This window comes from Carcharodon carcharias, chromosome 12, assembly GCF_017639515.1.
Source record: "Carcharodon carcharias isolate sCarCar2 chromosome 12, sCarCar2.pri, whole genome shotgun sequence".
NCBI classification, from domain to species: Eukaryota; Metazoa; Chordata; class Chondrichthyes; order Lamniformes; family Lamnidae; genus Carcharodon; species Carcharodon carcharias.
In genome coordinates, this window is record NC_054478.1 from 55,042,941 (window position 1) to 55,066,931 (window position 23,991).

The following is a 23,991-nucleotide window of genomic DNA, read 5'->3' on the forward strand; positions in this document are numbered from 1 at the left end:
TTATCCGTGCAATGGCCACTACTGTCTTCTGGTGCTGTTGGGATTACAGAGCTGCTGTCCAATCACCCCAAAGTCTCAGTAATAGTAAAAAATAATTCTTCCTAAACCTTCTATTAAATTACATCCATTTGTGGTCCATATTTTAGCATTTGATAGTGCGGATTTATTTTATGCCTTATGAAATTGTTAACCTAATATATATAAGCTAGTTATGCTATACCTGTATCACAGAAAGAATCTTCCCCTTAGATCCATACTTCCCTTCATTGTACTGATATTAATTTTTTCATCTTTTGTTTTGAAACCATATTTAGATGTAAATAGAGTAAAAGTTGAGGGAGGCAGACCAGGAGACACTAGACCATCAGGACCAGTTGGCTTAATTGGAAGCAAGGGGGACCAAAAGCGGGGTGGTAAGTTTTGAGCCTATGAATAATTTATTTTGTAAAAATCAGAAGTGAATATTTTCTTAAACTGAAAATAAAATTTTTAACATGTCTAATATTTTAGGATCCATGTGTCATTCTGGGTTGAATGGCCCACATGGAGAAAAGGATAACTTTACAAAAGGAAATTATATTGGTCAATTCTTGTGCGAAGAACTTTCTGACCTCAACCATAAATTTGCCCTTTGATATTTAAAAACTTGTCCTTGTAACGGTTGATTTTGAAGTAATTTGATCTGTGTAAATTAATCTTTTCTGTCATGAAAAACACGGACACTGGAAGGAGATAGGTTAATAGTTGATTTCTTGGTCTGGCTAGTGTGCTTATCTGCCCATACTGTATTCCAGGAAAAGGCTTTTACAGTTAAATGAGCTAGCAACAAATGTGTACAGAGGTAAATGTCAGAATGGACAAGCATTTGAAGACAGCCTTAAATATCTTGATGTACAAAAAGGGAAGTAAGTCTTTCCATTCCTTTAAACTATAGATCAATTTTGGGACTAATTGCTAGACAATGAAAACGAATAATGACTAGGTCGGTATATTCAGATGGGTGAGACCATCAGCTGCTAAACAACCTGCAACACTTAAGACATTATTCCAGTAATGCTTTCTGTCCATGTTTGTTTTCTTCCAGGTATCGTGCTGTTAGCATTAATACATTTGTCACCTCTAATTTTTCAGTTTTGAATGATTGTCCACACCCAAAATGTAAACATGCCTGCTCTCCTCAGGCTCTGATTGATTTTTTTTTACATTCATTCATGGAATGGGGGTGTCGCTGACTAGGCCAGCATTTGTTGCCCATCCCTAATTGCCCTTGAGAACTGCGCAGCTCACTAGTCCATCTTAGAGGACACATTGCTGCGGATCTGGAGTCACCTATAGATCAGACCAGATAAGGACAGCAGATTTTCCCTTCCTTAAAGGACATTAGTGATCCAAATAAAAACACAAAATGCTGGAAAAATTCAGCAGGCCTGGCAGCATCTGTGGAGAGAGAAACAGAGTTAATGTTTTGAATCCATATGACTCTCCTTCAGAGCTGTTCCAAGGGGTAGGAACAGGTTGATATGATGGGTCTATCGGGACAGTCCTATTTGTGGATTTTGGGAAGGAGGTAGAAGCAGGCTGTGCAGAGTTGGGAGGCTATGAGGTTGGAAGTTGTGGAGGGAAGATCTCTAGAGGAGATGAGGTCAGTGACAGTCCTGGAAACAATATCTTGATGTTCAATTGTCGGGTCATGGTCCAGGGTAAGGTAGGAAGAAGTGTCTGAGAGTTGGTGCTCAGCCTCTGCAAAGTCGAGGTCTTTTGCCAGACAACAACAGCACCACCCTTGTTGGCAGGTTTGATAACAAAGTCAGGGTTTGACCTGAGGGAATGGAATGCAGCAAGTTCAGAAGGAGATTGGAGTAGGTGAGAGGAGCAGAGAGATTAAGGTGGTTGATGTCATTCTGACAGTTCTCAATGAAAAGATCAAGTAAGTCATGCAGTATTAACTCTGTTTCTCTCTACACAAATGCTGCCAGACCAGCTGAGTTTTTCCAAAATTCCTGTTTTTATTTCAGATTTCCAGCAAGCACAATATTTTGCTTTTACATTAGTGAATCATATGGGTTTTTACAACAATCAGCAATGATGTCATGGTCATAATTAGATTTTTATTGAATTTTAATTTCACCACCTGCCATAGTGGGAATTAAACCCAGACTATTACCCTGGGTCTCTGATTTATACCATTACTACACCACCTCTTTATGCTGTGTATTCACAGAATTTTGTATGTTTTTTTTAGATTTTCCGCAATCACAGTATTTTGCTTTTTAACCATGACACTTGTTTTGTAATGCAATTGCAATTTGGACTTGACACCAGGGAACTACTTACACTTATCAACATTGGACAAGTACTGGAAATAGTAGAGAAACTGGCTCCTATTTACAGAATTAAAAATATTGTAACTTAGGGATAATTAACTTATTCTTTAGACCAATGCGCCCACCACCTTAATAGCAGGACCATTTCCAGGGGTTGATTGGTTAGTTGAACTGGTTGGGTACTCATACTATATCAGATACTAGTTCTGAAGTATTGGAATTAAGCACTATGATGAAACAACCTAAAATTGAAGGGCAAATAAAATATTAAGAAAATTATATCTGGATAAATGTATATTTAAGTTACCATCTTTAGGTGGCTCAAAGAACATGAAGATACTTATTTTCAGCAATGCCTCACATGCTGACCTTTCTGATGGGTATTCTAGTCCAGTTGGTTTCATAATATTTCTTATGGTTGAGAATAGGAAATATTGTCCTTTAGCTTAGGAAGCTAAGAAAATAAAAATGGCTGTTAACATGTATATCGCCTGCAGAAACACTAGCTCTTGTTGAGGCGGTGGGTATGGGATTTGATTTGTCAATTACTTTATGTGACATTCTGTACAAGGGGCATACTAAAGAAAGTACTCTATTGAATGTCATGTAGATAATCATTCACTGTGAAATAGTGTACATTCTATGAAAAGTCTGAGTGAGAAAAGGTAATGGATTAACCTTGATGGCTTTGAAACAAATTCTGGGGAGAAAGGAAATTTCTAAAGTTAAATGGTTGGATGCAAGTCATTGACCATCTACTTTACAAAGAAAAATGCATGTATGAGGAAATTGCTCAGGTCCCTAGAGGAGAGGTGTCTCGCAATGTAATGCTTTGCAGAGAATATGGATGTTTTTAATTTGTTTTGAAATTTTGGTTGGGCATATAGGGCCGAATTTTGCCATCAGCGAGTGTGGGGGGGGGGGGGGGGGCAGAGCCCGCTCGCTGACATGTAAAATGACGCGGGATGACATCGGGTGGAACCACCAATGTCATCCCGCCCCATTTAAATTTTCAGGAAGGTGGGCAAAATCAGCTGCGGGCCCGCCGACCTGTCAATGGCCAATTGAGACCATTAACAGGATCATTTAACCAATTAAAGGACCTGCCCGTCTAACCTTAAGGTTGGCAGGTCGGCCAGGAGCCCTGGCAGCAACTAGAAAAAACATGAAACCTCATCCAGTGGCGGGATGAGGTTTCATGTAGGGTTTTAAAAATCGTAATGAAGTTGTTATGGAAATTATGAACATGTCCCAACTCATGTGACATTGTCATATGAAGGGACATGTAAGGGATTTTTCTTCTCTTTTTAATATTTTTAAAAGTCAAGGCGAACTCCCTGAGGCTGCTCTTAGCCTCAGGGAGATGAGTGCGCTCTTTCATGCACATGCGCGAAAGTGCACACTCTTGATTTTAGGGATTCCCGCCCGCCCACACAGGGAGCGCATAGCGCTTCCTGGCGGACATCATGCTGGGCGGGCCTTAATTGGCCCGCCCATGTAAAATGGTGGTGCCGTCCTGATCGCTGGCAGTGATCGGCTCTGCGCCTGCCCGCGATTGGGTCAGGCCAGCCACCCAACAAATGGAAAATTCAGCCCATAAAATCTATCCTTTTATTTAAATAGAAAGAAAGGAATCTGTTAATTGTATATTAATTGTGCTTAATTGCATTAACTGGGGATTCATTTGAGCCCCTATAAATAAAAACACACTAAAACGGTGATTGTTGGTCTAAGAGATATTTATGTCACAGATAGAATTTGTGGGTTCTCTTATTTCCCATGATCAGTATGTTTTGTTTGGAAAGAGTTGTGTGTGTTTTCTTATCCTTGGGGTGTGGATCCCATTAAAACAAGTCAGCAGCAAGCTTTTGTGAGGATAAAAATAACAATGGTTATTTATTCTTACAGACTTACCCGAATTAAACACAACATCAAACATTCATTCTCACACACACATTCACACACACAAAGATTCAATACTGATAAAGGTCATGTACTTTTCCAGTTACAGACTGAAATAATAGGTCTCTGGTTTACAATCTCCGGTTTCCTGCATGGCAGGCCTGTAAGTTGATTGGATGCTTATAAATCTGTGCAAAGGATGGCTCCAGTTCCAATCTTCACCAATTGGCTTTCTAGAATATAACGCTTCACACCCTTCCCACATCCCTGTTAACATTGAGGCTAAAAGGGTATTAAAATTAACAAAATAAAAATTCTCACTTTTATTCCAGACTATCAAAACCTTAAATAAAAAATCACCACCAGATTAAATAGTTATATCCGCATTATCCGCATTGGGAATTAATATGATAAAATTGCCTTTATTTTGTACTTAACTTTTTCCTAGCCATTGAGTTCACTGATACCTTTGTTCATTCTGTTTGAGAATCATTGACAATCTGTACCTCCAGCTTTCTAGGTTCCACTCTCTGGTGTTCTCTTCAAAATCCCCCTGCTTTTCCACTTTCTACCCTACTTTTTAAGACCCTGCTTATAACTTGAGCTTTTATCCATTTTCAATTAAATGCCCTTGGTGAAACAACACCAACTCCACTTCAACAACCTCAAGTAGTGTGCTAATCTACTCCATTGCATACTTGTACACTCATGCTTATACCTTGGATCTTCTCTGTAGAATAAAGGGTTAACAAATGGGATATGCTAATGTATGACATAGATGATAATGTACCACTGACGTCGGTTAGTCATGTGGTAGACACACGATCTCTCTCTCGCTTTCTCTACAGAGAGGTTGGAGCACAATGTATAGGTGCAGCATGCCTTCTCTGTAACTTGTTTAGGATTATTACTAATAAACAAGTGTTAAGCAGATACTAGAGTATGACTGCAATCTATCTACTAACCAAGTACCACGCATAGAATCCACAGATAGAAGGGCTATATTAGAACATGGTGGCAGCAGTGCAGATATCAATACAAAAAATACATCAGCTTGATAGCATCTTGTAATAAATTGACAGAAGGAGGAGGCACATTGGAGAGAGGCAACAATGACAAACACTTAACCCAAAGTTCTCTTGCTTTGCTTTCACTGTTGAGTTGTAAGAAGTCTGGGAAACTTGCAGACTCACAGTTAAAGTTGAAAATTTCCTCAACATATTTAATTGGCAACTCACTTCTTCCAATGAGTCTTTCAAACACAGCTGACTGCACTGCAGTTAAAAACGTAAGATGGCAGGTTCTGCTATCAATTTCAGCCTTTTTAAATGTCGGCTTGCTCCTAAACTCACTCACTCTTTTAGATTAAACATTCCACAATGGGGCAAAGAGTGAGTTTCATTTGAATCCAACTTTGTAGGTCTAATTTGCAAAGGATAGTGCAAACTCTAAGCTCCTGTTTAAGCTCACAGCTCATGAATAGCTACTTGGTGAATTACTGGAGGGCTGCTGATGACAATGGGGGTGTGCCCAGCATGTCATCACTTGCATGAAATGAGATGCAATTTGCATGTGTAGTTGAGGAGAGGGATTCTCTTATCATACAATACAAAACAAAATTAAATAAAAATAGTTCCCTTTTTTTTCATGTACTCCTGGAGAAAAAGGAGATGTGGGTTCTGGAGAATTGCAAGGTCAGAAAAGAAACAAAGGAGATGGAGGATTGAAAAGAAACCTGGAATGGCAGCTGAATAGTTAGAAGACTATTCAAAAGTACAAATTATAAAAAAAAAATAATTTTCAAAATATGCATTTATATTTGTTTCCTCTCAGAACCATAAGGGGTCCCAGGTTTTTCAGGTCCAAAACAAGTGAAGGATTATCAGGGTATGGTATGTTGATATTCACAAATTAGTACTCAGCTATTTAGAATGAATACATGAAGATTGAGCCAGACTTGCTGTGGCAGGGCATCTTGCACCATACCAAATTGTTATGCCTTTCCTTGCACCCTTCAGCTCAGATATTTTTGCCCTGTAAGTCACTGAAAGTGGGAGCTGATAACAGCGCAGTGAGCAAAACAGGGCACCTGGAACCTTGGTGAATGATAGGACCAACAATGTACCTCCTTAATTAATGAGATTTAAGCATTGAGAATAAAAAGAGGAAGGACTGAAACAGAGGCTGAATTACATTGGGTGAATTCAGTGTTGTATCAGAAACAGAAAGTGAATTGAAAAGAGGGAAAGAAAGATTGGAGTAATAGAAAGCAAAAAAAAAGAAATTTAAAAATTAAAATTTTTAAATTTTTCCTTTTAAAATATCCAACAAGAGTTCATTACCTGAAGAAATAAGATTCCACACAAGTGCACATTAGGCCAGAGAGTTTACTTGGCAGTCTTTAACAATTGATTATTATCACTTTGCTGAAAGGGTACTAAGCTATTAATTTCTGGATTCGACCTTCTGTGGTGAGTTTATTGAGTGCAAATGGCACAATTTCATAACACTCAATGGAGGTTAAGGATGATACACTGTTTTTGTGTAGCTAAGGACAGAGTGGTGTTAATTTAGCAACTTGTCTAGAAATTTGCAGTTCATAACATTTTTCTTCACACCACAAGTTGTTACAGTTTTACACATTAATAACAGCATTGGTCATTCAGACACCGTTACTTTCAGTGAATCCTAGTGCAATGTCTTCTCAGTTTTGGATTCTTACTATAAAAATATATATTCTTAATAAACAAAGTAATCTAATTTGTTTGCTTGTTTATATTAAAATTGATATTTCTATCACTAAAAGATAAACTGTCATACAATACTCATATGCTGCAGTCATATCTGGTTGTCCAATTGTGGTGACAAACATTCTTAATGTTAATTATTATAGCAAATAATTTAGTATTTATAATTTAAGATTAATTTAGTATTTTATTATGAAAGCCTTTGGCTTACTTTGTAATAGATAAATTATTTGTTCTTTTGTTATATTTAAAATGTGATTTAAATGCAATTATCACTATATGATTTTATTTCCTACCGTAAAATATTGCATTATGTGATACATAACCAAATACAAACCGTAATTGCAATGGAAATTTTGTCATGAGAATTATTTGTCTTTGTAGCAAGTTATGTAATTCTTATACAATTAATATTTTTCTTAAAAATTGGAATGACAGGTTACAAGTATTATTACTTGACTAAAAGAGTCCTCAGGTAACAACTGACATTGTTGCTTTGCTGTTTCAAATGGCTTTATAATATATTCATTTTTGTCAGTTTACAAGTTAAAATCCAATCTAATCTTACAGGGCAACAATGTCAAAAAGGAAGGAAAGGGAAATTAGGTATTCAAGGACTAAAAGCAGTGTAAGCAGACACAAGAGATTCTCTCACTTTACCTAGGGCCTTTGATATAAGGTGCTCCAGTGCAGTGAATTGCCATGTTCTTAAAGGTAGGAATTTATTGCATTAAAGCCTTCCAGTATGTCCAATAACCAGCTCTCTAGTTTATCAATCTGGCTTCAGATCAGTTAGATTGACTTTGATGGTGTTATCCTTATGGACCAAAAATCAAACGAATTTCTATATTCATCCCAAAAAATAGAAAAACAGCAAATTCTTTGGATGGGTACAAAGTCCAGTTTCTGTCACAAGCTGTCCCTTTGTGCCATATCTAATAGCCTGCTGAACTACATGTTTGACTTACTTACGAGGATGCTAACATTGTATCAAAGAAATGGATGGTTATATTCCTATTCCAGTGCCTAAATAGGTGAACCTTGGGATTTCTGTTTGGCTCCACATTGCATTATGCCTTTTCAATGACCTTGTGCAACTCATTAGAAACTAAATTGTGTTCAACAATAACCTTTTTAGAGAAGCTAATGTTTCCACTTTAAATACAAGTTGTGAATTAGCCACTGTAGTCAGATGTATGCAGAATTCTGAAGTGTATGGATCAACAGTAAGGGTGATTCCAGGTTCCAATGCTCCCAGTCAGAAGAAGGCATCATTTAGTAGTTAGGTCTGATATGACAGCTGGGAAAGATGGCTAGAAATTACGATAAAAGTAAAGGATACCCAGAGAGTTCAATTCTACCTGTCGCAGTCTGCAACTTCAGAATCTATCTCCCCATTAATTGAACAATGTAGATCCATTTGGGTAAACTACAGAGAAAACCCACCTATTGCTCAAGGCTCAGCCCCATTTAACACCATAGGAGGCATTGGAGGTGATAATAGCCTGATGCTTGTTTGAATCCATCTTCTCCAATAGCAGAAAGATGTGGTTGACTCTCCCAAAGGAGTAGAATTTGACACTTTTAGCATTGCTACAAAAATTGCTGGAAGTGCAATAGATTTTTATTCTGTTTGCAAGACACTAAATGCTACAGCTACATCTCAACATTTTATATAAATCCAAGGTACCTGTCAAGAACACCAATAATAAAGCTTCATACGCCTCACTAGTGTCCATTCAATAGTCTCACAAGCGGGATCATCATCTGACAACCTGTGTCTTGTATTCTGAAGTTTAATGCAAAAACATTTGCTCGAGTAGTTGTACTGTACCATGCTTTATGTGCTTGGAAATCTCTGATGACCAAGGGTTTCTTGTACAGTTTATCTAGTTTTTTTTTGTATTCACAGTTACTGCCAGGGTCAATGTTATAAGATATTTGTTCTGACTGCTGTCTCAGGCAGTTTATCATTTAATTATTTTAAATAGATTTAAATTTGAGCATTTTGCTGAGAATCTTAGTTGCAATTTTGGCAGCACTAACACAGATGGACTGTCCACTGAGTGATGCATATAACATATAGAAGGGGAGAGTCAAAAATTGCACACAATGTGACATGTAAAATTCAGTTCTGTTTTGCTTTAACTCTGAAAAGCTATAAATGCACACATTAACGATAGGTTTACAGGAGATTCAATGTACCACATAAGTATTCTGCAAATCTCATTTAACACTGCAATTCTACTTCACTTCTGTTCAATGGATGTATGAGGCTGTAGGGAGGAAAGATCTAAAGTCTATAGTTTAGTATAACTTTAAGCTAAGTAGGTGTCTCTTACACAGATTTCTCATTTGGGCTGACAGAGCAGAGCATATATAGAACAAGCATTTCTTCTCTTCTCACTGGAATGCCTTCAAAGTGGAATTTCTGCCCATTCATGAACCCATTCCATTTTCCTGGTTCACAATCAGTTACACATGCAGGGTGGACTCCCGGCAGTGTCTTTGCTCTGTAGAAGATGCCCATCATCGCAACATTAGTAAAAAGCTGATCAATGTTAAAGTGACAACTGCATTTTGGAAGATGTTTGATGGCGCCCAGGATTAGGGTTTTAGCAATCATCACAGTACAAGAGATGGAGAGATGAGCATTTTGTTTCTACCAGCCAATTTTCCTGCTTTATGCTATCACACATCCCACAGCTACCCCCTTTCATAAAATCATGGAGACATAATGGCACAGAAGGAGGCCATTTGGTCCATCAAGTCCAAGCTGACTCCCTGTAGAGCAATCCAATCAGTTCTATTCCCCCACTCTTATCACCATAGCCCTGAAAGACTATTTCCCTCAAACACCCACCCAATTTCCTTTTGAAATCATTCATCACCTCTGTTTCCACCAATCTCATTGGCAGCAAGTTGCAGGCCATTACCACTTGTTATGTAAAAAAAAAGTTCTTAACACCTCTCTTGAATCTCTTGCCCAAAACTTTAAATCTGTGTTCCCCCTAGTCCTTGTGCCATCAACTAATGGGAACAGGTTTTCTTTGACTACCTGGCATAATCTTGTACAACTCTACCAAATCACTACTCAGTCTGCTTTGCTGCTTCAAAATATCCCATAAACTGTAGAAAATCGAAATCTAAGAAACAAAAGCAGAAAACCAACATGATAGGGAAGCAAATGGAGAAGAGAAGAAAAACAAGAGAAAAATATGTTGCCAGTTGTATATGGGACACAAGGAAATTTACAGGAAAATCAGAGTTTAAAAGAAAGTGTCAAATGAAGAAATGCCAGAACGTTATCTGGAAACAGTTTTATATTGATAAATGGCTGTGTCATATGATATGACAAGCCCATAGAATTCTTACATTGTAGTGATATGTTAGTGTTGCGGTAAGTCAGAGTAAGTGACATGTCAAAGTTGTGACATGTTAAAGTCATGTCATGTCAGATGTTATGACAGTGACAGGTGCTATGGGATTCTGAAATCGAGTTATGGCATGCCAGGTAACATTAATGACAGGTACTAGATGAACAAACTGTTAGTTTGGTTTATTTTGCAGTGTTAATGTCGAGGAGTGATTATATGATTTTTCTCAAGAGTGAAATTAATCTAGTAATGCTTTGGGCAGAAAATCATGTTTGGTTCAAAGAACATCTTATCTGTTAAGTTACCTATCAAATATTTAGGTAAATGTGAACAAATAAAAAGTCAGAAAAATCCCAATGGGGAACAAATAACCAATATGAAATGAACTCTCAAGTTCCTCAAATTTTTCAAAGCCACCATTCGCAAACAAAAAGTACCACCAAACTGAACAATCACATCGCTCAAATAATTTTATCATGCCATTTTCAGTCATTCTTTGTCATTCAGGTCAATAAATAAGATAACTGGAACAAAACCTCGCAGTCCTTTTGGTGCACTCCTGTTATAACTCTGACATGAGTGCAATGGAAGGGCTGTGAATTAAACCTTTTGTATGGACGTTAATGTGTAGTTAAAAGTTTCTTTCCAAGAGCCCTGAGCATTCCCAGGCTACCACTGGAATTGTCAGCCTCCTGGATTGCTCCCAAGGTGAAAAGAGGACCAGCTGGAGCCTGGAAATTGGACAATTAATAAATGGCATTATTTGGGAGGTATTTTTTAAAAATTTGTCTCATTTTTTTGAATATTGTGAAAAAATGATATACCTTTGGATGTCTCAAAGTGCTTCACAGCCAAAGTACTTTTGAATTGTAGTCACTTTTAAAATGCAGCAAAACACTGCAGTCAATTTGTAGAAGTAATGTTAATAAGACTTTTTGGTCTTGCTGTTGGACATTGATACAACAGTCAGTCAAGCAGTCAGGTCTGGACTATGATGAATGACAATGGATAGTGTGAAAAAATTGTTCAGGAGGGCTAGACAAATGACAGCTTCAGCAAGAACTACAAATCCATCATGAAATGCATGGAGGAAAATAGATCTTGTAATCATGTGGTGGCTGATAGCCACTGACAAAATGATGGTCAAGGGATAGTGGACATCATTTCTGACAGATACAAAGGGACACATTTCAGCTGCTGTGATCGTTCCCACTTGTGCCATTTGGTACACAAGTACTGGGAAATTTTGTGGTGTGCAACTTTGTGGGGAACTTGGAAGTAAAGATGCTCCCATCAAAGATTTGCTTTTGTCTTTCTCAGTGGAAAAGATTGTAGGACTGGAAGTTACTATTGAAGTAATCTTGGTGGGGGTGGTGAGGGGGGTGGGGGCGGTGGTGTGGGTGGGGGATCGAAATAGGCTAAAAGGTAGAGATAAAACAATGGATGGAAATACATTTAAAAATAATGGAAGTAGGTGGGAAAAGAAAAATCTATATAAATTATTGGAAAAAGGGGGATCGGAAAGGGGGTGGGGATGGAAGAGAGAGTTGAACTCAATATTCAGTCCGGAAGGCTGTAAAGTATCTAGTTGGAAGATGAGGTGCTGTTCCTCCAGTTTGCATTGAGCTTCACTGGAACATTGCAGCAGGTTTTATCTCTACCTTTTAGCCAATTTCAATCCCCCCCACCCCACCCCCACTAGGGCTCTCTGTCCCTTGCTCATCCTGCTTTCTACCTTTAATGTCCCCATTAGCACAATTCTTAGCTAATATCACCACCGTCAACACCTCTGTCCTTTTGTCTATGACATGTTTTGGCAATCTCCACATATCACTGGCCCTCTATTCAGCTCTACCTGTCTCACCCCCCATTAAACCAGCTTATTTTTCACCTCTTCTCTATTTTTCCTTAGTTCTGATGAAGAGTCATTCAGACTCGAAACGTTAACTGTATCCCTCTCCATGGATGCTGTCAGGCCTGCTGAGCTTTTCCAGGTATTTTTGTTTTTGTTCTAAATTTCCAGCATCCACAGTATTTTGCTTTTATCTGCTGTTTCTTTAATTCTGTGTATGTCTATGGGAGGAAGCTGCCTATCTGGCCCCCCTGTTGCTAGGCAACAGCACTATTCTTTCTGCTCTTGCATATTTACTTTTACTTTATAGTGGTCGTAAACTTCTCAGTAGAAATGCAAGTAGCCTTTTAAAGTAAAACTAAAACTCCATTTGACCTTTCTTAACATACAGAAATACAAATCAAAATTAAACTTTAAAGCTAAAACTTATCCCTAACGCCCACAAATACAAATATAACTTTCTTAAACTATCTCCATTTCCTTAACATCAAGGACCATGCAAATACTAGTGTGGACAAATCCATTTGAGAGATAGGTGGTGAGGAGGTGAACAGGCAGATTAATTCTTTGTTTTGGCCCTCTTACCACCCGACATTTGTCCAGTCTGGGAGAATGTGCTCAGTCAGTATTGCACTACTGATTCACTCTTAGTGTTGGAGTTTGAAATCCTTCAGCCAAAGCACTATCTGTGTCTTTTTTTCTCTTCAACACTTTCTCCATGGAGTCTTCAACATAGAATAACACTAATTCATCAGTGGTGGGTGGTAATCTATCCCCTTGTTTGACTTGAAGCCATGGAACTTCTTAGAAGATGAAATGAATGATGAGGACATGTTAGTGGAGGCATTAACCTATATAAAAAATAAATAGGTTGCATCTTTGCTCAAATAGTGGTCAGAGAACTGTCAAAAAATGAATTAAATATTCATCCACTTTTATCACTAACAGTAATTTCTAGATTCTTTTAAAAACAAAGTCATAAAGTAAAGCTGTCTAATCTACACCTAGGGCAACAATAAAATGTTAAAAAAAAGTACTTATTTTATTTAAATTTAATGCTCTAACAATTGTCCACATGTGTGTTGTACTTCATGGCAAGTATTGATTTATTCCTTCGAAGAGTTAATAGTGGAAGGTGAGGCCAAGTGGAAACCTTTCATAAGGTGAATGGGGAACATTATGCAGTGAAGGATGGAGCTATGGAGCTGAATGATGCAAGTATTATCTGCTGCATGATGAGTGATCAAACTGCAACCCAATATAAGAACCATATTGCGTACTTGGAACAATTATTATTAAGAGGTACAGATAGTAAACAAGAATTCTAGCCACAATTTGGGCCAGATTTTCCTTTCTGACACAGGGCCAAAGTACACAGTCAAGCTTTAAAAATGGCCAGCAGGATCCGAGTCCAGATTTCCCACTCCCATTCCAAGCAGTGGCAAACTTCATCTGAACATGATAAAGGGGCAGGTCTGGAGCCCACACGCTGATGTCCTGATGTTGCCGGCAGCATTAAGGAAGTGGGAATTTCCCATCTTCCGCAAATTTGATGGAGAAGAACAGGCTTTGGGAGGCAATGTGAATCATACGAGCAGATGTGTCATGAACCATGAACAACGGTTTGAAGCAAGAACCATATGAGAGCTAAGTACAAAAGGCAATGCCTGTTTTACATGTCATAATGAAATGTTTCAGCATGATTTAAATATGTTTCCACTACTGTGATTGAACATTGTGCTTTGTTTTGAAAAGGTAAGTGACCATTAAATAATGTGATTGCCAGGTTGTTACTCCTAACAACTGCCTTCTAACCTTTTAATGGGTTCATCTCAGCAGAGTTCCTGGACACAGCTGTCAAGGGAAATGTGACCTGGTTTATTTGACAGATTTATTAGCTTTATAAAGGCATCCAAATGTTATTATAGAGCTTGTGATTTTTTTCTTATAGTGCATACTAGGTGAGTGGGCTAGGGGGTATGAAGGTCATGTGGAGCAAGGGGTATGGGCATGGAGGTATTTTGGCAGATGAGACACTTTGGGGGATATTGGGGGTGAAGGGGTGGGAAATGATGGTTGGGGTGGGGCTTACACACATCTCCAGAACTGGGGGTATGTCTTTGTGGATGGAGGTGGGCCTTTTAACCTGGTTGCCTTGGCATTATCCCAAATTTGCCTCCACATTGGGTCTGTGATGGGGTTTGGCAGGCCCAACTCCAGGTTGTCTCCACCTCTGCTGGATAAAAATAGCGTCAGCAGCCACTGCTGGGTAGGAGGTGGGACCATGGCATTGGGAAATCTCCCAACTCCCAATTTCTGCATCAAAGTTGAAAATCCAGCACTTTGTCTCAGTTCAGAAACAAAAAAAAAATCAGGAAAACAAAGCCATTTTAATCATGTTTATTGTGCATCCCAGTTGCAGCGAGCACTCAAATTTTGTGGCTGTAGTAATTTGTTACAGGAAAAAAATTAGCATTTGCTATCTATAATTATGCCTCATTGGATAAGTACAGTTTGATTTGGGCCTGAATTTCATGCTAGGCATGAGCACCAAGTCAGCGGGCTATAGAACCGGACACGAAATGTGCATCCATGTGCTATCAGCCCCCCGAAGACAATTTCACACTGACCAATTAACGGCCAGCCAGCGTGAAATGTGTGCTGAAAAAGCTTCAGCACTGCCAAGGAGGGCGGGAAGAGGGAAAACCATAAGACCATAAGACACAGGAGCAGAAATTAGGCTATTCTGCCCATCGAGTCTGCTCCACCATTCAATTATGGCTGATAAATTTCTCAACCCCATTCTCCCATCTTCTCCCCGTAACCTTTGATCCCTTACCAATCAAGAACCTATCTATCTCGGTCCTAAATACACTCAATGACTTGGCCTCCACAGCCTTCTGTGGCAATGAATTCCATAGACTCACCACTCTCTGGCTAAAGAAGTTTCTCCTCATCTCTGTTCTAAAAGGTCTTCCCTTTACTCTGAGGCTGTGCCCTCAGGTCCTAGTCTCTCCTACTAATGGAAACATCTTCCCCACATCCACTCTATCCAGGCCTTTCAGTATTCTCTAAGTTTCAATCAGATCCCCCCTCATACTTCTAAACTCCATTGAGTATAGACCCAGAGTCCTCAAACGTTCCTCATACGTTAAGCCATTCATTCCTGGGATTGTTCTTGTGAACCTCCTTTGGACCCTCTCCACGGCCCGAACATCCTTCCTGAGATACGGGGCCCAAAATTACTCACAATATTCTAAAAGTGGTCTGACCAGAGCCTTATAAAGCCTCAGTAGCACATCCCTGCTTTTATATTCTAGTCCACTCGAAATAAATACCAACAATGCATTTGCCTTCCTAACTACTGACTCAACCTGTAAGTTAACCTTAAGAGAATCCTGGACTAGGATTCCCAATTCCCTTTGTACTCAAGATTTCTGAATTCTCTCCCCATTTAGGAAATAGTCTATGCCTCTATTCTTCCTACCAAAGTGCATGACCTCACACTTCCCCATGTTGTATTCCATCTGCCACTTCTTTGCCCATTCTCCTAACCTGTCCAAATCCTTTTGCAGCCTCCCCGCCTCCTCAATACTACTTGTCCCTCCACCTATCTTTGTATCATCTGCAAACTTAGCCAGGATGCCCTCAGTTCCTTCATCTAGATCATTACTGTATAAAGTGAAAAGTTGTGATCCCAACACTGACCCCTGCGGAACTCCACTAGTCACCGGCCTCCATCCTAAGAAGGACCCCCTTATCCCCACTCTCTGCCTCCTGCCAGACAGCCAATCTTCTATCGATGCTAGTACCTTGCCTCTAACACCATGGGCTCTTATCTTACTGAGCAGCCTCCTGTGCGGCACCTTGTCAAAGGCCTTCTGGAAGTCCAAGTAGATAACATCCATTGGCTCTCCTTTGTCTAACCTACTCGTTACCTCCTCAAAGAATTCTAACAGATTTGTCAGGCATGACCTCCCTTTGATGAAACCATGCTGACTTTGCTCGATTTTACCATGCACTTCCAAGTATTCTGAAATCTCATCCTTAATAATGGACTCTAAAATCTTACCAACGACTGAGGTCAGGCTAATCGGGCTGTAATTTCCCGTCTTTTGCCTCACTCCCTTCTTAAACAGGGGGGTTACATTAGCGATTTTCCAGTCCTCTGGGACCCTCCCTGACTCAAGTGATTCCTGAAAGATCACCACTAATGCCTCCACTATCTCTTCAGCTATCTCCTTCAGAACTCTGGGGTATAATCCATCTGGTCCAGGTGATTTATCCACTTTCAGACCTTTCAGTTTTCCTAGTACCTTCTCCTTGGTAATGGCCACCATACTCACCTCTGCCCCCCGACTCTCTTGAACTTTGGGGATGTTACTCGTGTCTTCCACTGTGAAGACTGACACAAAGTACCTATTCAGTTCCTCCACCATTTCTTTGTTCCCCATTACTACTTCCCCAGTGTCATTTTCCAGTGGCCCAATGTCTGCTTTTGCCTCTCTCTTACCCTTTATATATCTAAAAAAACTCTTGCAATCTTCTTTTATATTACTGGCTAGTTTACCCTCATATTTAATCTTCTCCCTCCTTATTTCTTTTTTAGTTGTCCTCTGTTGGTCTTTGAAGGCTTTCCAATCCCCTAGTTTCCCACTGCTCTTCGCCACATTGTATGCTTTCTCTTTAGCTTTTATGCTGTCCCTGACTTCCTTTGTCAGCCATGGTTGCCTCGTCCTCGCTTTAGTATGCTTCTTCTTCCTAGGGATGAATTTTTGCTGTGTCTCTCAATTTACTCCCAAAAACTCCTACCATTGCTGTTTCACTGTCTTTCCTGTTAGGCTCATCTTCCAGTCAGTTCTGGCCAGCTCCTCCCTCATGCCTCTGTAGTTGCCTTTATTCAACTGTAATACCGTTACATCCGATTCCAGCTTTTTCCTCTCAAATTGCAGGATAAATTCTATCATATTATGGTCACTTCCTCCTAAGGGTTCCTTCACCTTAAGCTCCCTTATCAAATCTGCCTCATTACACATCACTAAATCTAGAATTGCCTGTTCCCTAGTGGGCTCCATCACAAGCTGCTCCAAAAAGCCATCTCGTAGACATTCCACAAATTCATTTTCTTGGGATCCACTACCAACCTGATTTTCCCAGTCTACCTGCATTTTGAAATTCCCCATGTTCACTGTAACCTTGCCTCTCTTACAAACCTTTTCTATCCCCTGATGTATCTTGCGCCCCACATCCTGACTACTGTTCGGAGGTCTGTACATAACTCCCATTATGGTTTTTTTACCTTTGCGGTTCCTCAACTCTACCCACACAGATTCTACATCATCTGACCCCACATCATTTCTTGCTATTGATTTAATTTCATTTCTTACTAACAAAGCAACCCCACCCCCTCTGCCAACCTGCCTATCTTTTCGATAGGATGTAATATCCTTGGACATTTAGCTCCCAGTCCTGATCCCCTTGCAGCCATGTCTCCGTGATGCCCACCACATCATACCTGCCAATTTTAATCTGCACCACAACTCATTTACCTTATTTTGTATACTGCGTGCATTCAGATATAACACCTTCAGTCCTGTATTTCCCATCCCCTTTCTCATTGTTGTCCCTTTATCTGATGTGCTTGAAGTTAGATTCCTAGCCCTTTCCAAACACTCTGTCCTATTTTGTGTTCTGGGGACTTTAATAGCCTCTCCTGGGCTCTCCTTTCTTTTCAGTTTTTTCATAATTTTCCATGAAGTTGAATCCACCCCCCACACGCTAACCTGTTTTTTTGTTTCCCATTAGTCATACTTCTTGGAGTTTTACCCTTCCCTCCCCCCCCCCACTTTCTAGTCTAAAGTCCTCTTGACCACCCTATTCCTTTTCACTGGAACATTGGTCCCAGATCGGTTCAGGTGGAGACCATCCCAACGGTACAGATCCCTCCTGTTCCAATACTGATGGCAGTGCCCCGCGAAATGGAACCCCTCTTTCCCTCACCACTTCTTTAGCCACGTGTTTACTTCCTTTATTCTCGCCTCTCTATGCCAATTTGCATGTGACTCGGGTAGTAATCCGGAGATTATAACCCTTGAGGACCTGTTCTTTAATTTAGTTCCTAGTTCCAGATAATCCCCAAACAGGTCCTCTTTCCTAATCTTACCTATGTTATTTGTCCCGATGTAGACCACAACAACTGGATCCTCACCCTCCATCTCCAATATCCTTTCAAGCCGGTCAGAGATGTCCCTCACCCTGGAACCGGGCAGGCAACATACCGTGCGGGATTCTCAATCCTTCTTACAAAGGATGCTATCAATTCCCCTAATTATCAAATCCCCTACAACTACCACTTGTCTTTTTGCTCCCCCCTCTTGAATGGCCTCCTGTGCCATGGTGCCATGGTCAGCTGGCTCATCCTCCCTACAGCCCTGTTCCTCATCCACACAGGGAGTAAGTACCTCGTACCTGTTGGACAAAGTCAAAAGCTGAGGCTCCTCTGTTCCTGAACACAGGAACCCTGTACCTGCCTCACTTGCAGTCACACCCTGCTGACCCTGACCACTGACCGAACTTGAGGTACTTAATCTACCAGGTGTGACCGCCTCCTGAAACAAAGCGTCCAGGTAACTCTCCCCCTCCCGGATGTGCCGCAGCATCCGGAGCTCAGACTTCAGCTCATCAACTCTGAGCCGGAGTTCCTCCAGCAACCAACACTTGCTGCAGATGTGGTCACTGTGGCTCACAATGGGATCTGCCAGCTCCCACATCATACAGCTACAGCACATCACCTGCCCAGCCAACTCGACTTAGTTAATTAATTTATTAATTAGCTTTGCAGTGTTTTTTTTTCAAATTTGGTGCAGATTTCCTACCAACCAGTCAGGTCACAGCTTTCCTGTGATGTCACTTTTTCCATTTTGGCTTCAGTTACTCTGTGCCCCAAGGTCACCGCTCTGGTGCTCCTCCCTCTGCGTCTGCTCCCTGTGGCCAAGGCCGCGAATCCCCAAGGTAAGCTAGATTTATAATCACTGCTCCGGTGCTCCTCCCTCCGAATCTGCTCCCAGGATTTACTCACCAATCAGCTGCTTTTTCTTTATAATCCACTTTCAGAAAAGTGTTCCTCGCAGGTCTGATACACTCCTGAAGGCACTGCCTCTTCCTCTCTTTTTTTAGGTTTGAAGAGGAGGGAAGGATGGAAACACTACAGCAATGTAATGTTTGGGGCTATTCTGTTCTTTGACAGTGGGTCCTCCTCCATTCCCTCCTGAGTCGCAGTGGCTGCGGTGACTTCTCCCAGAATGCTTTAGTCACTTCTCACCTGTGTCGTGCTGGTGGGTGCTTCTAGCACACTCCCTGAAGGCAGACAGCTGCTGTGGAGCTGCCTCAGGGAGCTGCAGACCTGACAGATTAAATGACAAGAAAAAAAAATGAACCAAACTGTGTCAATGCAACACATGCAAGCGCTTGACGGCAGAACTCAAAAAAACATCAGTCCCCAGATATCTTTTCATACAATAGGGTTTTTAATGGCCTGAATCGGCTCTTAAATTGTTGGTGGGCATGGCTCCGACTCCTGCATGCGCCTGCCGACCTCAATATTGCTCATGTGCATGATGACATCAGGATGCACGCCTGACGTTATTTTGCGCAATTTCATATGCATTCAGATTGGGCACATGCTCATCCAATCAACGTAAAATTCTGGCCTTGGTTACCAAAGCCTTGTAATGCCTACAGATCAATTTAATTCATTCAACTTGAGATGCCGTTGAGATACAATAAAGAAATATGCAAATTCAAATCTATCTTTTTTATTCCTTCATCTCTTCTTGAAGCTGAAGGCAGCTCATAATAATAAGTGCAAAATAAAGGGTGATTTGGGTTAATATGAGAAACAGGAGGAACACAAAATGGAACTGAGGAAGACAAAACCTTTCGGAAGAATAGAGGACATCTACTCAATTTTTATTGACTACCTTCCCCAGTAGAGTACTTCTTATTTCCTGAAATTTGTGTAGTTTAATTGTTTTTGTTTGTTTAAGTGTCCAAAGAGTCCACTGTGGCCTGGAGTTTGCTGTGTACTTGTGCCCAGATATGCGTGCAATTAGGATAACATTCAAATACGCAACCTAAACCTATGCGGAATTTTGAGCATGGCCACATATCCACTTTATTTTCTTCTGCTGGTTATATGGTTCAGACTCTGAGAACATATGAATTAGGAGCAGGAGCAGGCCATTCAGCCCCTCGAGTCTGCTCTGCCAATCAATAAGATCATGGCTGATCTGAATGTAACCTCAACCCTACATTCCTGCCTAATCCCGATAACCTTTCACCCCATGTTAATCAAGAATCTGTCTAGCTCTGCCTTAAAAATATTCAAAGGCTCTGTTCCACCGCCTTTTGAGGAAGAGGGTTCCAAAGACTCACAACCCACTGAGAGAAAAAAAAAATTCTCCTCATCTGTCTTAAATGAGCGACCCCTTCTATTTAAACAGTGACCCCTAGTTCTAGATTCTCCCACAAGAGGAAACATCCTCTCCACATCCACCCTGTCAAGACCCCTCAGGATCTTAAAGGTTTCAGTTAAGTCACCTATTACTCTTCTAAATTTCAGTGGATACAAGCCTAACCTGTGCAGCTTTTCCTCAAAAGACAACCTGCCCATTGCTGGAATAAAAACAGAAAATGCTGGAAAAACTCAAGCAGGTCTGACAGCATCTGTGGAGAGAGAAGCAGAGTTAACGTTTCAAGTCTGTATGACCCTTCTTCAGAGCACTACTTCTCTCTCCACAGATACTGTCAGGCCTGCTGAGTTTTTCTAGCATTTTCTGTTTTTATTTCTGATTTCCAGTATCCACAGTATTTTGCTTTTATCTTACTGCCCATTCCTAGTATTAGTCTAGTAAACCTCTGAACTGCTTCTAATGCATTTGCATCTTTCTTTAAATAAGGAGACCAGTACTGTACACAATACTCTAGATGTGGTCTCACCATTGCCCTGTACAACTGAAGCATAGGCTCACTACTTTTGTAATCAGTTCTCCTCAGAATAAATGATAACATCCTATTAGCTTAGCTAATTATCTGCTGTATCTGCGTATTAACCTTTTGTGATTCGTGCATAAGAACACCCAGATCCCTCTGAATCTCAGAGCTCTGTAATCTCTCACCATTTAGACACTAAGCTTCTTTTTTATTCTTCCTGCCAAAATGAATGATTTCACATTTGCCCACAAAATACTCAATTTGCTAGATCTTTGCTCACTCACTTAACCTATCTATGTCACTTTGTAGCCTCCTTACGTCCTCTTCACCATTTAGTTTCCTACCTACCTTTGCGTCGTCAGCAAATTTAGCAACCATTCCTTCATCCAACTCATTTATATAAATTGTAAAAAGTTCAGGGCCCAGCACTGCTCCCTGTGGCACACCACTCATCACATCCTACCAACCAGAAAAAGACCCATTTATGCTAACTCTCTGCTTCCTGTTAGCTAATCAATCACACGTTCCTCCCTCCCTGGCATTTCCTGATTTACAACTATGTCCAGGATGTTACTTGTGTCCTCTATAGCGAAGACCAAAGCAAAATACCTGTTTAATTCACCCGTCATCTCCCTACTTTCCAGTATTAATTCCTCAGACACACTCTCTATAGGACCAACACTCACTTTGTTAGCACTTTTTAAATTTAAATACCTATAGAAACTCTTACTGCCCATCTTTATGTTACTAGCTAGCTTCCTCTCATACTCAAATTTCCCCCTCCTTATTTATCTTCTTGTCATTCTTTGCTGTTTTTTATATTCTTTCCAATCTTCTGGCCTGCCACCAATCTTTGTGTAATTATATGCTTTTTCTTTAAGTTTGATATTGTCTTTAGCTTTTTTTAGTTAACCATGGATGGTGGGTCCTCCCCTGGGAATTTTCTTTCTCATTGAAATGTGTATATTCTGTGTATTCTGAAATATCCCTTTAAATGTCTGCCACTGTACTTATATTGACATATCCCTTAACCTCATTTGCCAGTTCACTTTAGATAGCTCTGCTCTCATGGCCACATAATTGCCCTTATTTAAGTTTAAAATACTAGTCTTGCGCGCATTCATTTCTCCCTCAAAGTGAATGTAAAGTGCAATAATATTGTGATAGCTGCTACCCAGGGGTGCCTTCACTAGGAGGTCATTAATTAATCCTATCTCAATGCACAATACTAGATCTAGCATAGCCTGCTCTCTGATTGGCTCTAGAATGTGCTGTTCTGAGAAACTATCCCAAAAACATTCTATGAACTCTTCATCTAGGCTACCTTTGCCATCTGATTTTTCCAATCTATATGTAGATTAAAATCCCCTATGATTATTGCTGTACCTTCCTGGCAAGCTCTCATTATCTCTTTTTTTTATACTCCAACTAATATGTAGTTACAATTAGGGGGCCTGTACACCACTCCCACAAGTGAATTGTTGCCTTAATATAAAAGCAAAACATTGCGGATGCTGGAAACCTGAAACAAAAACAAAAATAGCTGGAAAAACTCAGCAGGTCTGACAGCATCTGCAGAGAGGAATATAGTTAATGTTTCGAATCCGTATGGCTCTTCATCAGAACTAAAGAGAAATAGAAATGAGGTGAAATATAAGCTGTTTGAGGGGGCGGGGGGACAGGTGGAGCTGGATAGAGGACCAGTGATAGGTGGAGGCAAGGAAGAGATTGCCAAAGATGTCATAAACAAAAGGACAAAGGGGTGTTGACGGTGGTGATATTAGCTAAAGAATGTGCTAATGGTGACATTAAGGGTAGAAAGCAGGACAAGCAAGTGACTGATGGCCCTAGTGGGGGTGGGGTGGGGGGAAGGGATCGAAATAGGCTATAAGGTGGAGATAAAACAATGCCTTTATCTCAACCCAAACTGTTTCTACATCCTGGTTTCCTGAACTTAGGTCATCCCCCTCATTAATTAATAGAGCCACCCCTCCACCTTTTCCTAACTTCCTGTCCTTCCTAAGTGTCATATGCCCTTCAATATTCAGGTTCCAATCTATGTCATCCTTTAGCCATGTCTTTGTAATGGCTATCAGATTGTACTTACTTATTTCTATTTGCACTATCAGTTTATCTGTTTTGTTTCAAATGCTACTGGTGTTTAGACACAGCCTTTAGTTTTGTCCTTTTATTATTTTTGTAGCATTTAGCCTTATCTGCTGATTTACTCTTAGATTTGTACTCGCTGTCCCTTCCTGCCACAGTCTGTTTATCATTTCCCATATTAATACCTGCTTCTATTGCCTTGTTTCTATTCCTTGGTTTACCACACCTTCCCAAATTTGATCCCTTGCCCCCACTATTCAGTTTAAAACCCTCCCTATTTCCCTAGTTAGGTAGCTCATGAGAACACCAGTCCCAGCACGATTCAGGTGTAGACTGTCCCAATGGTACAGATCCCACTTTCCCCAATACCGGTGCCAGTGCCCCACAAACTGGAACCCACTTCTCCCACACCAGCCTTTGAGCCACACATTCATTTCTCTAATCTTATCTGTCCTATGCCAATTTGCACATGGCTCAGGTAATAAGCCAGAAATTATTACCTTTGAGGTTCTGCTTAATTTGGCGCCTAGCTCATCATACTGACTATGCAGAGCCTGCTTCCTCATCCTGCCTATGCCCTTGGTACATACATGGACCACAACCAGTGGATCTTCCCACTGGAAGTACTTCTCCAGCCCTGAGCAGATGTGCCGAACCCTGGCACTGGCCAAGCCACAAAACCATTTGGACTC

At 40.4% G+C, this 23,991-nt stretch overlaps 1 long non-coding RNA gene across 1 annotated transcript in view; it reads left to right on the plus strand.

Moving 5' to 3' along the window:
* Window positions 1–375: 375 nt before the first annotated feature.
* LOC121284652 overlaps window positions 376–23,991 on the plus strand; it is a 103,034-nt gene continuing 79,418 nt past the window's right edge. The window contains exon 1 of the long non-coding RNA XR_005944529.1: window positions 376–413. This is a non-coding gene — a long non-coding RNA (uncharacterized LOC121284652). The remainder of the gene's footprint in view (window positions 414–23,991) is intronic.